The following is a 12,209-nucleotide window of genomic DNA, read 5'->3' as shown; positions in this document are numbered from 1 at the left end:
TGCTCGCTCCTCTCGGTCAGCTTGGGCCTGTCGCTCTGCTTGCTCCTGGAATATGAGGATCAACTGCAGTCGTCCATCATGATCGTCTGTGGAGAGCTGCTCCTAAGCCATCTGCAGGTGGAGGTCCACACTACCCTTGCTGTGGGTCTGGCTGGCCATCACAGGTGGGACCCCTGCAGCAGCGCCATCCAGCCTTGGCTGGCCGCCCTCTCATCAGGGCTGTGCTGTCGGATTGGCTCTGCGGCACCTTACAACAATTCAGCAATCATTTGGTGCCTGGTTTTGCCTGTGGGGTCAATCTGTCCCAGCTCACAGAGGGTAGTAAGAATGTTCTTTGACTGCTGGTGGAGTCTGATTTCTTAACACTTTGAACAGAATTCTCGCAAGAACCATGCAATTTTCAATGACAGGAATGATTGCTCAATCCTGCCACTTATGTTCTGTAATATCCCACCGCTGCAACCAATTTGTCAGGACCGTCAGGGATGACACCGGGGAGATCACACAATATCCCACTGCTGTCGTCACTCTGTCAGGATTGAACAGGAATTCATGAGCACACAATCTCGATTACTCACTACGTAGCTATTGGCAAGCGAGCAGAAAGCGTATGACATACACACCTCCGGATTCCAACACATGGAAAATGTGTATACGCCTCCCGTACAGTTACTGCCAGATTCATGATAACCCAATTAATATTTTTCACTGCCACAACTGACCCAGTTTGAAATATAATACAGATCGGACGCCTGCTTTCTGGTAGTGTATATGGCTTCGGGGGAAGGAGCAAAACAAACAGAACTATTACATTTTATATTTAATCCAAATGTTTTTAGGAAAAATATACAAAGATTTTACAAAAGGAGACAATACAGTACAGACTATACAGTTACACAAATAAAACAGGATTTAAGAAGAAACTTACTATAAAGTTCGCAGAGATGACTCATTATAGTTGGACGGTGGTGCCCCAATTTGACCTTTATCAAACGTGATCCTTTGCTTATAGTCTCAATACCCCCCGGCAATGAATACTGACCCATCCTCAGTGCGGTCTTTTATGCCGAAGGGGAAGACCTGCCCACACAGCCCCTGGGATGACATCACGTGGGCTGGGTTCCAGCCTTCACATTTTAATTAAAATAGTTGGCTTCTACGATAACTTATCGCAGGTTGATCGCAGAAGCCCAAAAGTGATACTATATTGTTCATTATGAATTTACCTTTCTCCAGAAACCAAACATGATCTGGCTGCGGTCCGTTATTCTTGCACTTTTGCACCACAGCTTACTGGAGGGGCTTACTGCTACTGGAAAATAAGCATATTGTTCCTTAGCTGACCCTGCCACTAAAAATATGGGCCCCATAATTATCGGAAGTATAGAACTCCAGATATTCCTTATTTGGTGTCGGCGCCGGCCCGGCTGCATATTTCTGTTTAATTCTTTTGAAGCTCGGGATTAATCTTCCTCAGCTAGATGTAAATTGTCCCAGGTCAGTGTCAATGGTAACTACACTCGCATGTTAATTGGGTCAGTAGCACCTTTTGTGCTAGCATTTGCTTGCAAGCTACTTCTGCTGTGTGGGCTAATTTGCATGGAGCCACTGGCCAAGTGTCAGCTCTTCTCCTTTCGCAAATACTATAGAGGAGGGGGGATGAAGAAGGGGGTCTGGGAGAGAGAAATTCTTAATATTTCCTTTATATTTTTATGACAATATCTTTTGTGCTAAATTAACACATTTAAAAAAATGTTTAATATTTAAAAGTATTTTATTTTTGGATTTTATCACATTTCTCAGAGAACCCCTTTAAAGGACTTAGGAGGAGATCATTTAGATTGTTGGACTAGCCTATTGTGGTATGGTGGGAAGCTTTGGTGGGTCCAAACTCTATGCTCTTTAATGATAGCAGTCAGGTGACATTGGTGGCTTAGTAGTTGCAGTGGGTATTGACATTGATCCGTGCTGCCATCACACTAGAGAATGTGTACTTGCCACCAATGCCACCAATGTCTTCAGGCAGAATGTATACACTGAGAACCAAGGTGTGTGACAAGATGAGGACCAGGAAGAGATAAAAAGGGATGCTTTATTTGTATAGCACCCACAGAATGTGAACTTGTTGCACACAGCTGGAGACACATAAGGGTACAGTAACTGGCATAGTTAGGGGGGCAATATGGCTGGCACTTATATGGGGCATTTTGGAGGACACTGATATATGGGAAACTTTATTAGCTTTGATTTGTACTATCATAGGCACATTGTTATTGCCACTGATGTTCTGGTCTTTAGACTGGCACTGTTGTGTTGGCCTTGTTGTGGAGGAACTATGTTTGCATGTGGGCCCATAAGCTGGAACTGTTATCAAGGCGCTGTATATGGCATTGCTATGGAAAGACTGTGACTGTTACTTTTATGGTGGTCCTGTGACTGGCATCATTATGGTGGCTAAGCATATATTTCTAAGATTGCCTGTCATCTAACCACCCTTGCTGCAGATGGACTACATATTTTGCTAATGTGATATTACTGTTTATCCCCCCTGTCAACAAACTAGTGCTGATCCAGCCAGCACCCTATGAAATTGTCAGAGTGTGAAAATATACACCATGGAATTTTATTAAGAAGCTCACTCACTTCTGGGTTCTGATTTAAGATTATGTAGTCTGGCTTAGGGTCTAAATTAATTGAGAATTTGTAGGTTTTGTCCGAATATCAATTAGGTTATGATCTGGAGATTTATTTATGTTGCTCAGAAGTGAGGTGCCAAATATGTTTCAGCAGCAAATTTTATAGTTGCCAGGAGAAGTTGTCATAGTGGTCTGGGCCAGATGAAAAAGAAAAGAGAACATCTACAATCAGAGAAAATGTCACCTGAGAGTCATTATATTTATACTACAGTGTCACCACTCCTGAAATGTCTGTATAATTTCCTGAAAATCAGGCATTGCCATTCTCCATAAATGACTCATAAATATAAAGTTTAATGTATTTCCAGTGTGTAGGCTGCAAGACTTTTATTTGATTCAGGGTATTGTGGAGGTGTACAGTATATTAGGTACTTTGTATTTGACTTTCTCGTATCTGTGTAACCTTGTCTTTCAAGTTGTACATGATGTATCCAAGTTTCAAAGGTTTAGAAGACATAGAATAATAATCGCACACAGTGTTGTAGAATATGAGTTTTTTTTTTACATATTTTCTAAATATGAACATGGGTATATCATCTTTCATATTGATGCCATTACAGTTATTTTTGCAAACAGCAGCACTTAAAGGAAATAATGAAGATGCTTATATTGTAGATTTTTCATATTAATATAAGGTCTTACCAGAAAATAGTATCTGAAATTGTAATGCAAGGTAACCAAGAAGCTTTGTTAATATTAATCATTGAGCGCTTATGCAGTGTAAGTATGTTCTGGAGAAAATACCATAAAAAGGCGGCAATATTGTTTATCTGTATGTTATCTTGTGTAAAGTGTGTATGTTGCGTTTATTTGCTATCATCTTTCTGCTTTGCCCTCCTTAAAAAATGTCTCACTTGATCCACTAGCAGTAAGTGTATTCTTAAAGGGAATATGTCAGTAGGATCAACCCTTCTAACCTTGGGCATGCAATTCATAGGAACCTGAATAAAATTATACTTCGATATCTGCGATCTGATGTTTTATTCCAGATGAATCCACACTTTTCTTATATGTAAATGAGCTGTTCAAGACTATGACTCGACACTGATCTGCATGAGAATCTACCTCCATAGCTTGTTATAAATTAAAGGGGGCAGTGTGTAATGGCCGCTCTCTGCTGCAGAGCTGTGTCTAATCATAACACAGGATAGAACTAAAAACATACAGTACAGACCAAAAGTTTGGATACACCTTCTCATTTAAAGATATTTCTGTATTTTCATGACTATGAAAATTGTACATTCACACTGAAGGCATCAAAACTATGAATTAACACATGTACTTAACAAAAAGTGTGAAACAACTGAAATTATGTCTTATATTCTAGGTTCTTCAAAATAGCCACCTTATGCTTTGATGACTGCTTTGCACACTCTTGGCATTCTCTTGATGAGCTTCAAGAGGTAGTCACCAGAAATGGTTTTCACTTCACAGGTGTGCCCTGTCAGGTTTAATAAGTGGGATTTCTTGCCTTATAAATGGGGTTGGGACCATCAGTTGTGTTGTGCAGAAGTCTGGTGGATACACAGCTGATAGTCCTACTGAATAGACTGTTAGAATTTGTATTATGGCAAGAAAAAAGCAGCTAAGTAAAGAAAAATGAGTGGCTATCATTACTTTAAGAAATGAAGGTCAGTCAGTGCGAAAAATTGGGAAAACTTTGAAAGTGTCCCCAAGTGCAGTTGCAAAAACCATCAAGCGCTACAAAGAAACTGGCTCACATGAGGACCGCCCCAGGAAAGGAAGACCAAGAGTCACCTCTGCTTCTGAGGATAAGTTTATCCGAGTCACCAGCCTCAGAAATCACAAGTTAACAGCAGCTCAGATTAGAGACCAGGTCAATGCCACAGAGAGTTCTAGCAGCAGACACATCTCTACAACAACTGTTAAGAGGAGACTTTGTGCAGCAGGCCTTCATGGTAAAATAGCTGCTAGGAAACCACTGCTAAGGACAGGCAACAAGCAGAAGAGACTTGTTTGGGCTAAAGAACATAAGGAATGGACATTAGACCAGTGGAAATCTGTGCTTTGGTCTGATGAGTCCAAATTTGAGCTCTTTGGTTCCAACCACCGTGTCTTTGTGCGATGCAGAAAAGGTGAACGGATGGACTCTACATGCCTGGTTCCCACCATGAAGCATGGAGGAGGAGGTGTGATGGTGTGGGGGTGCTTTGCTGGTGACACTGTTGGGGATTTATTCAAAATTGAAGGCATACTGAACCAGCATGGCTACCACAGCATCTTGCAGCGGCATGCTATTCCATCCGGTTTGGTTTAGTTGGACCATCATTTATTTTTCAACAGGACAATGACCCCAAACACACCTCCAGGCTGTGTAAGGGCTATCTGACCAAGATGGAGAGTGATGGGGTGTTACACCAGATGACCTGGCCTCCACAGTCACAAGACCTGAACCCAATCGAGATGGTTTGGGGTGAGCTGGACCGCAGAGTGAAGGCAAAAGGGCCCACAAGTGCTAAGCATCTCTAGGAACTCCTTCAAGATTGTTGGAAGACCATTTCCGGTGACTACCTCTTGAAGCTCATCAAGAGAATGCCAAGAGTGTGCAAAGCAGTCATCAAAGCAAAAGGTACCTACTTTGAAGAACCTATAATATAAGACATATTTTCATTTGTTTCACACTTTTTTGTTAAGTATATAATTCCACATGTGTTAATTCATAGTTTTGATGCCTTCAGTGTGAATGTACAATTTTCATAGTCATGAAAATACAGAAAAATCTTTAAATGAGAAGGTGTGTCCAAACATTTGGTCTGTACTGTATGCATTTTCCTCTCATAGTGCTTATGTGTCACCCTGGCCTGGATGCCACAAAATGTAATAAAGCTGTGTCTGAGAGCAAGAGGGAGGTTCTCTAGTCAGGGGAACATTAGCATGCAGTACCTCCTGTCTCAGGCCAGTAGGGGGAGCAGGCTGCCCCTATAAAAGCTGGTACTGGGGGCAGGGTTATGGAGAACTGGATGGCCTGTCTCAGCACTGAGACGTGTCCCGGAGCAGAGCAGGGACAGAAAGTTGTATTGCACCTAAGAGGAAGTGTGGCAGGAGGAGAGCCACAAGCCAGAGACAAGAGGCGAAGTGAGCCTGTCTTGGCAGATAGAGGACTTAATCTACCAGACTTTGGTGTCTGAGGCTGGGAGGATTCCACATCCCCCAGCAGATAACCAGTCTGCAGGGGACTGTATATTCCTTGGCCTAAGAAGCCTGGAGGCTCTGCCACAACAGAAGGGACCAGCAAAGTCGTACAAGGCTGGGAGCAGAAAGGAACCCACGTCGCAGGCCATACAGGCGAGAATACACGGAGAGCTCGGAAACGTGGGCTTTTACCCTATAAGGAGGAGATAGCCAGAAGGAGCACAGAAAGCATAGTAGGCCTACATAGTTACATACATAGTTTATAAGGCCGAAAAAAGACAAGCGTCCATCCAGTTCAGCCTATTTCTTGTGCACTGCAGCTATTCCGCAGCGTTGATCCAGGGGAACGCAAAAAAAAAAACAAAACAAAAAAAAAAAAAAACATGCGGTATAGGCCAATTGACATCATTGAGGAAAAAATTCACTTCCCGACACCAATCTGGATTAATTAACTATCACTAAGCATAAGATGTAATTTTATTGTTCTCAAGAAAGGCGTCCAGGCCTCTCTTGAACTCATTAAGTGAGTTGGACATCACCACTTCCTCTCCCAGAGAGTTCCAGAGTCTCACGGCTCTGACCGTAAAGAATCCCCTTCTATGCTGGTGCAGGAACCTCCTTTCCTCCAGACGCATAGTGTGCCCCCTCGTCTTTGTCACCATCCTTGGTATAAACAGGTCATGGGAGAGATCTCTGTACTGCCCCCTGATGTATTTATACATGTTTATGAGGTCTCCCCTAAGCCTTCTCTTTTCCAACGTAAATAGGCCTAATTTTGACAACCTCTCTGGGTATTCTAGTCCCTCCATTCCCTTTATTACCTTAGTCGCCCTCCTTTGTACCCTCTCTAGCTCCAATATGTCTTTCCTGAGCACCGGAGCCCAGAACTGTGCACAATATTCTAAGTGCGGCCTTACCAGCGCTTTATACAGAGGAAGAACAATGTTCTCATCATATGCCCCTATTCCTCTTAAAAAGTGGTTCCACTGGGGCTCGAACCCAGGACCTTCTGTGTGTAAAGCAGACGTGATAACCACTACACTATGGAACCGCTGTACCAGGGCCAATTTCCCCGTTGCTCTCAGACATCCAGGTCCTAGCCGGGACTGTTTGTGGGTCAATTTACCTGTTCTAGTAAAGACCCTGGACTGCAACCTGTTGTCTGCGTGCTCCTTGCTCCTCCAGCACTATCAGCACTGGGACTCTCACCACCATCACTCCCACCATCCATTATACTGCCCTGGGGCCGCACTCTTCCCGTGGGGAGTCACACTACCCTAGCTGCACACCTCATCAACCCCAGCGGTCTGCATGCAGCGGCGGTTCCTAATAGCCGCAATCCACGGGTGGCGTAGTCGGACATAAACTTCGGCACATAACGGACTACCACTGGTCTGACCACCCTGAGCCACGGAACCGGGTTGCCACTACTACCCCCATCGTTCCCCTATTGCCCGGATCCGAGTGCCCCACGGCCCAGGGGGCGAGTCAGCTTTGGCGCAGTCGGCAGGATTTCGTGCCCGCAACCACCGGGTACTGCGTGCCTTCAAAAGACTGTCATACCTGCCGTGGTGAAGGTTCCCGCCATCCGGAGCCGTTTCCCGCCATCTTCAGGCGGTTCCCGCCATCTTCAGTCGGTTCCCGCCATCTTCAGCTGTTTTCCCGCCATCTGAAGTCGTTTTCCCGCCGTCGGACGCCATCTTCAGGACGCCGCGCGGGAAGAAGAGGGGCGTGGATGCCGAAAGCGCGCTTTACCTGAAGCTCCACCCCATGCTCCGACGCTGCGCAAGGTCCTGGAAGGGAGAGAGAGCGACGCTGACCTCACCGGGACGCGACGCAAGGTCCTCGTCCAGAGCAGCAGCAGCGGAGCCGCGGCCTTCAGAAGAGGATCGTCGGAAGGTAGGCCACGCTTAACTAGGGGGGAGGAAGATGGCGGATACAGAGGCGCCCACTACCACCAACGCAGCTGCAGCAGCGGTGATGCCATTTTCCCTGCCCTACATCCCTGGAGCGGCCTGGCTGCCCAAGTACTCAGGGGAGCCCCATGCCCTAGCTGACTTTAAGGAAAGGCTGTACAGTTTGTTCCAAGTTTACCCCCTGACAGAGGAACAGAAGGTCAGCATACTAACAGGGCAGTTAACTGGTGCAGCCCAAAGGGAGGTAAAATCATGGCCCACTGAGGAGAAAAGGACCGTGAAGGGTATTCTGGCCCGGCTGCGGGGTACCTTTGACACACGTACCTCTGCTGAAATTAAAATGAGGTTCTATGGATGTAAGCAGCGGGCACAGGACAGCATCAGAGACTATGCCCTGAATCTGCAGGAAGCCCTAAGGGCCATCCAACAAACTGACCCTGGCAGTGTGCAGGAAACGGATAAGTTGCTAACAGAACAATTCATAGAAGGTCTGCTGTCTAGCGCCCACAGGGCCCAACTGCGCCTCATGTTCTTTCAGAACCCCGACCTGACCTTTGCCCAATTTAAGGACAGGGCCATAAGGGTGCTCCGTGAATCTGTAACCAGTGGCGGTATAAACCCCCGGCGCCCTGCTCTCACCTACCACCAGGAGGCGGCGCACTCCTCTATGGACCCCGTGGGGGCTGATGCACAGGCCCTGAACCAAGCCCCGTCGAAAGACCTGCACCACCAAGTCCAGGAGCTGACCAGGAGCTTCACGGCGTTGACCAGGACCGTCCAGGCATTGCAAGTGGACCCGTCAAGACCCATCGAGCTGGCTTCAAGTCCGGAGGATGTCCCGTGGCGTCGACAGAGGAGGATCCCGTCGTTCCGAGGGAGGCCCACAGACCGCTACGCAGAGGATGGACAGCCCATTTGCCGTCGATGCAACCAGCCCGGACACATTTCCAGGTACTGTAATTTAAACGGGTCCAACCTGGGGCAGAGGGCCAACCCCCAGGCATAAGATCACCAGGCCCTTATAAGTGGCGTGATAAGTACGTTGGGGGGCGCCCGGTTTTACCCGTGGTGCTGGATGGTATCCCCATGAGCGCCTTGCTGGATACTGGGTCACAAGTAACCACTATCCCTTATGTACTTTTTAAGCAGTATTGGACTGATGCTGATATCACACGGTATCCAGACAGTAACTTGAGCATCATCGCCAGTAATGGCTTACCCGTGCCGCAGATGGGGTTCAAGGAGATGACCATTAAAATTGGTAAAGTTGAACTGCCGGCACAGGGAGTGATTATTGTGGACATTGACCGTAGTGAAAGTCACCCTAAAATAACTGTGGGTACTAACGTGATTGAAAATTGTCTTTCAGAGGTAATTGTAATCTTACAACAGGTGGCGGTGAATGCTAGTTCCAGCCAACAGAGAGTCCTCAACAAGGAGATAAAAGCCCTGATGAGACGGCAACAGGTAGAACTGTCTGGTGGTGAGATCGGTAACGTAAGACTGAGTGACCCATTCCCCATTTCCATGCCTCCCAAAAGTGAAATGATGATCTGGTGTCGGACTGCAATCGGGTTGAGAGGTAGAGACTACCAAGCCATGGTAGAACCCGTGTACTCAGACAGCAGGCCCACCATTTTGACAGCCCGGGGGGTGGTTGATGTCCGTCATGGGAGGGTGCCCGTCCGCATCCTCAACATTGGGGAGAGGGAGGTACACTTACCCAGGTACTCTACACTCGCCAAACTGTTTGTTGTCGAACACAAAGCCATCAGGGCCGTGGAACCCTTGCCTCCATCTCCACAGGCGGAGGGTAATGGCTCCCAGAAGCAAAAGGAGGACTGGTGCCAGAAACTCCATGTGGGTGCTGACTCCACTCCCCTGCACCAAAAACAAGGAGTCTACCGGGTGGTACAGGAGTACGAGAGAGTCTTTAGTAAGCACCCGCTAGACTTCGGCAGAGTAAAAGGGATAGAACACCACATCCCCACAGGGAGCCACCCACCAATAAAAGAGAGACACAGGCCTGTACCCCCTGCACATTATCAGAACGCAAAGGGCATGCTAAGAGAAATGAAAGAAGCTGGGGTCATTAGAGATAGCTGTAGCCCCTGGGCAGCCCCCTTGGTTCTGGTGAAAAAGAAAGACGGCACCATGAGAATGTGCGTGGACTATAGACAAATCAACCGTATCACCCACAAAGACGCATATCCGCTGCCTAGAATAGAGGAGTCTTTAGCTGCACTAAAATCAGCTAACTTCTTTTCTACTTTGGACCTTACTAGCGGGTACTGGCAGGTTCCTGTGGCAGAGGCTGACAAGGAGAAGACCGCCTTCACCACCCCGATGGGACTGAGTGAGTTCAGCTGTATGCCTTTCGGGCTCTGCAACGCACCAGGGACCTTCCAGCGGCTGATGGAATGCTGTCTAGGGCGCCGAAACTTCGAGACGGTCCTCCTTTACCTGGACGACGTGATCGTCTATTCGAAGACCTACGAGGACCATCTCAAACACCTGGCTGAGGTGTTCGAAGCCCTGGCAGGCTATGGCCTGAAGGTGAAACCATCGAAGTGTCACCTGCTGAAACCAAAGGTCCAGTACCTAGGGCACTTGGTAAGTGCGGAAGGAGTAGCCCCCGACCCTGACAAGGTCACGGCAATCAAGAGCTGGCCAAGCCCCTCGAACATCAAGGAGGTGAGACAGTTTCTCGGTTTGGTAGGCTACTACCGAAGGTTCATCCCCGGGTTCACTAAGATGGCAGCTCCTATGCAGGACCTCCTGATCGGACAGTCTAAGTCCAGGAGTCAAAAGCCACCCTTCAAGTGGGATAAACCGGAAGAGGAGTCCTTCCGCCAGTTGAAGATGGCCCTCACGGGGGATGAGATCCTGGCCTACCCTGACTATGGCCAGCCTTTTATTCTCCACACAGACGCCATTAATGTGGGACTGGGAGCCGTGCTGTCCCAAAACCAACAGGGCAGAGAAAGGGTGATCGCGTACGCCAGCCGGAAGCTGAGGCCCACTGAGAAGAACCCGGAGAATTACAGCTCCTTCAAGCTAGAATTCTTGGCGGTGGTGTGGGCCGTGACGGAACGCTTCAAGCATTACCTGGCCTCCGCAAAGTTCACCGTGTACACGGACAACAACCCGTTGACACACCTGGACAATGCAAGACTGGGTGCCCTAGAACAGCGGTGGATGGCCCGTATTTCCAACTATGACTTCGTGATCAAGTACCGGGCCGGCAAAACCAATGCCAACGCTGACGCCCTATCGAGGATGCCTCACTTACCTGAAGGTGACGAAGACCCAGAAGAGCTGGAGGAGGTAGAACTCCCCGCGTTTCACCGGTATGGAGCCGCTCAATACTCCCACCGCGTGAAGGAGGAGGATCTAACAACCGTGATGATAAATCCCCTACCTCACCACAGCTGGGCCGAGACCCAAGATAGTGACCCTGCCATATCCGCCTGGTGAAAGATCTGCTGACCCAGGAAGATGCCCGCATAGATCCGGATGCTCCAGAGGAAGCCAAGCAGCTATGGAAAGAGAAGAGCAAGCTGTTCCTCTACGAAGGCAAGTTGTGCAGAAGGGTTGTCAACCACCGGACACACGAGCTGACCTGGCAAGTCGTGGTCCCAAGGCGGGATGCAGCTATGGTCCTGGGGGTTTACCATGACAGAGCGGGACACTTCGGTTGGAAGAAACTGGAGTTCCTGCTAAGAGGAAGGTTCTTTTGGGTCGGCATGAGAGGAGCTGTAGAAAAATGGTGCAGAGACTGTGGCCCTTGTCACCTAAGGAGGAAGGACCGTGCCAGCCAGAAGACACCCTTGAGGCCCATCGTCACCACGCAGCCTCTTGAGCTGGTAGCTCTGGACCATGTCAAATTGGCTCCCAGCCGGTCAGGATACATCTATGCCCTGACAATCGTGGACCACTATTCCCGTTTTCTAGTGGTGGTCCCGGTAAAGGACTTGACAGCCCAAACAGCGGCCAGAGCCTTCCAGCAATACTTCTGCCGTCCGCACGGGTATCAGGAACAGGTCCTGACAGACCAGGGTCCAGCGTTCGAGGCTGAAATCTTCCAGGAGTTCTGCAACCTCTATGGCTGTAAGAAGATTCGGACAACGCCTTACCACCCACAAACCAACGGGATGTGTGAGAAGATGAACAATATAGTTATTGATCTCCTGAAGACGTTGTCCTTGGAGGAACGCAGCCTGTGGCCAGAAAAACTGCCGGACCTGATAGACTTATACAATCATATCCCGGTGAATGCTACCAACTGCACCCCGGCTTACCTGATGCGAGCCAGACCAGGTAAGCTGCCCGTAGACGTGGAGATGGGAGTCGTAACACCTGAGGACACCTCCCCGGATGCAGACTGGGATACGGAAAGGCAACTGCAGTACAAGAAGGTACAGGAGAGTGTGGAGAAGAGCCT

The 12,209-nt window shown here is 48.2% G+C and overlaps 1 non-coding gene across 1 annotated transcript; it reads right to left on the bottom strand.

Moving 5' to 3' along the window:
• Window positions 1-6,827: 6,827 nt before the first annotated feature.
• TRNAV-UAC (transfer RNA valine (anticodon UAC)) lies at window positions 6,828-6,900 on the bottom strand. Its single transcript has one exon. It is a non-coding gene; the product is annotated as a tRNA-Val (tRNA).
• Between the last annotated feature and the right edge of the window lie 5,309 nt (window positions 6,901-12,209).

The sequence above is a fragment of the Phyllobates terribilis genome, unplaced genomic scaffold, assembly GCF_046119375.1.
Source record: "Phyllobates terribilis strain yellow unplaced genomic scaffold, ASM4611937v1 Scaffold_2__4_contigs__length_985480577, whole genome shotgun sequence".
Lineage (NCBI taxonomy): Eukaryota > Metazoa > Chordata > Amphibia > Anura > Dendrobatidae > Phyllobates > Phyllobates terribilis.
This window is presented reverse-complemented; position numbering and strand designations above follow the sequence as displayed.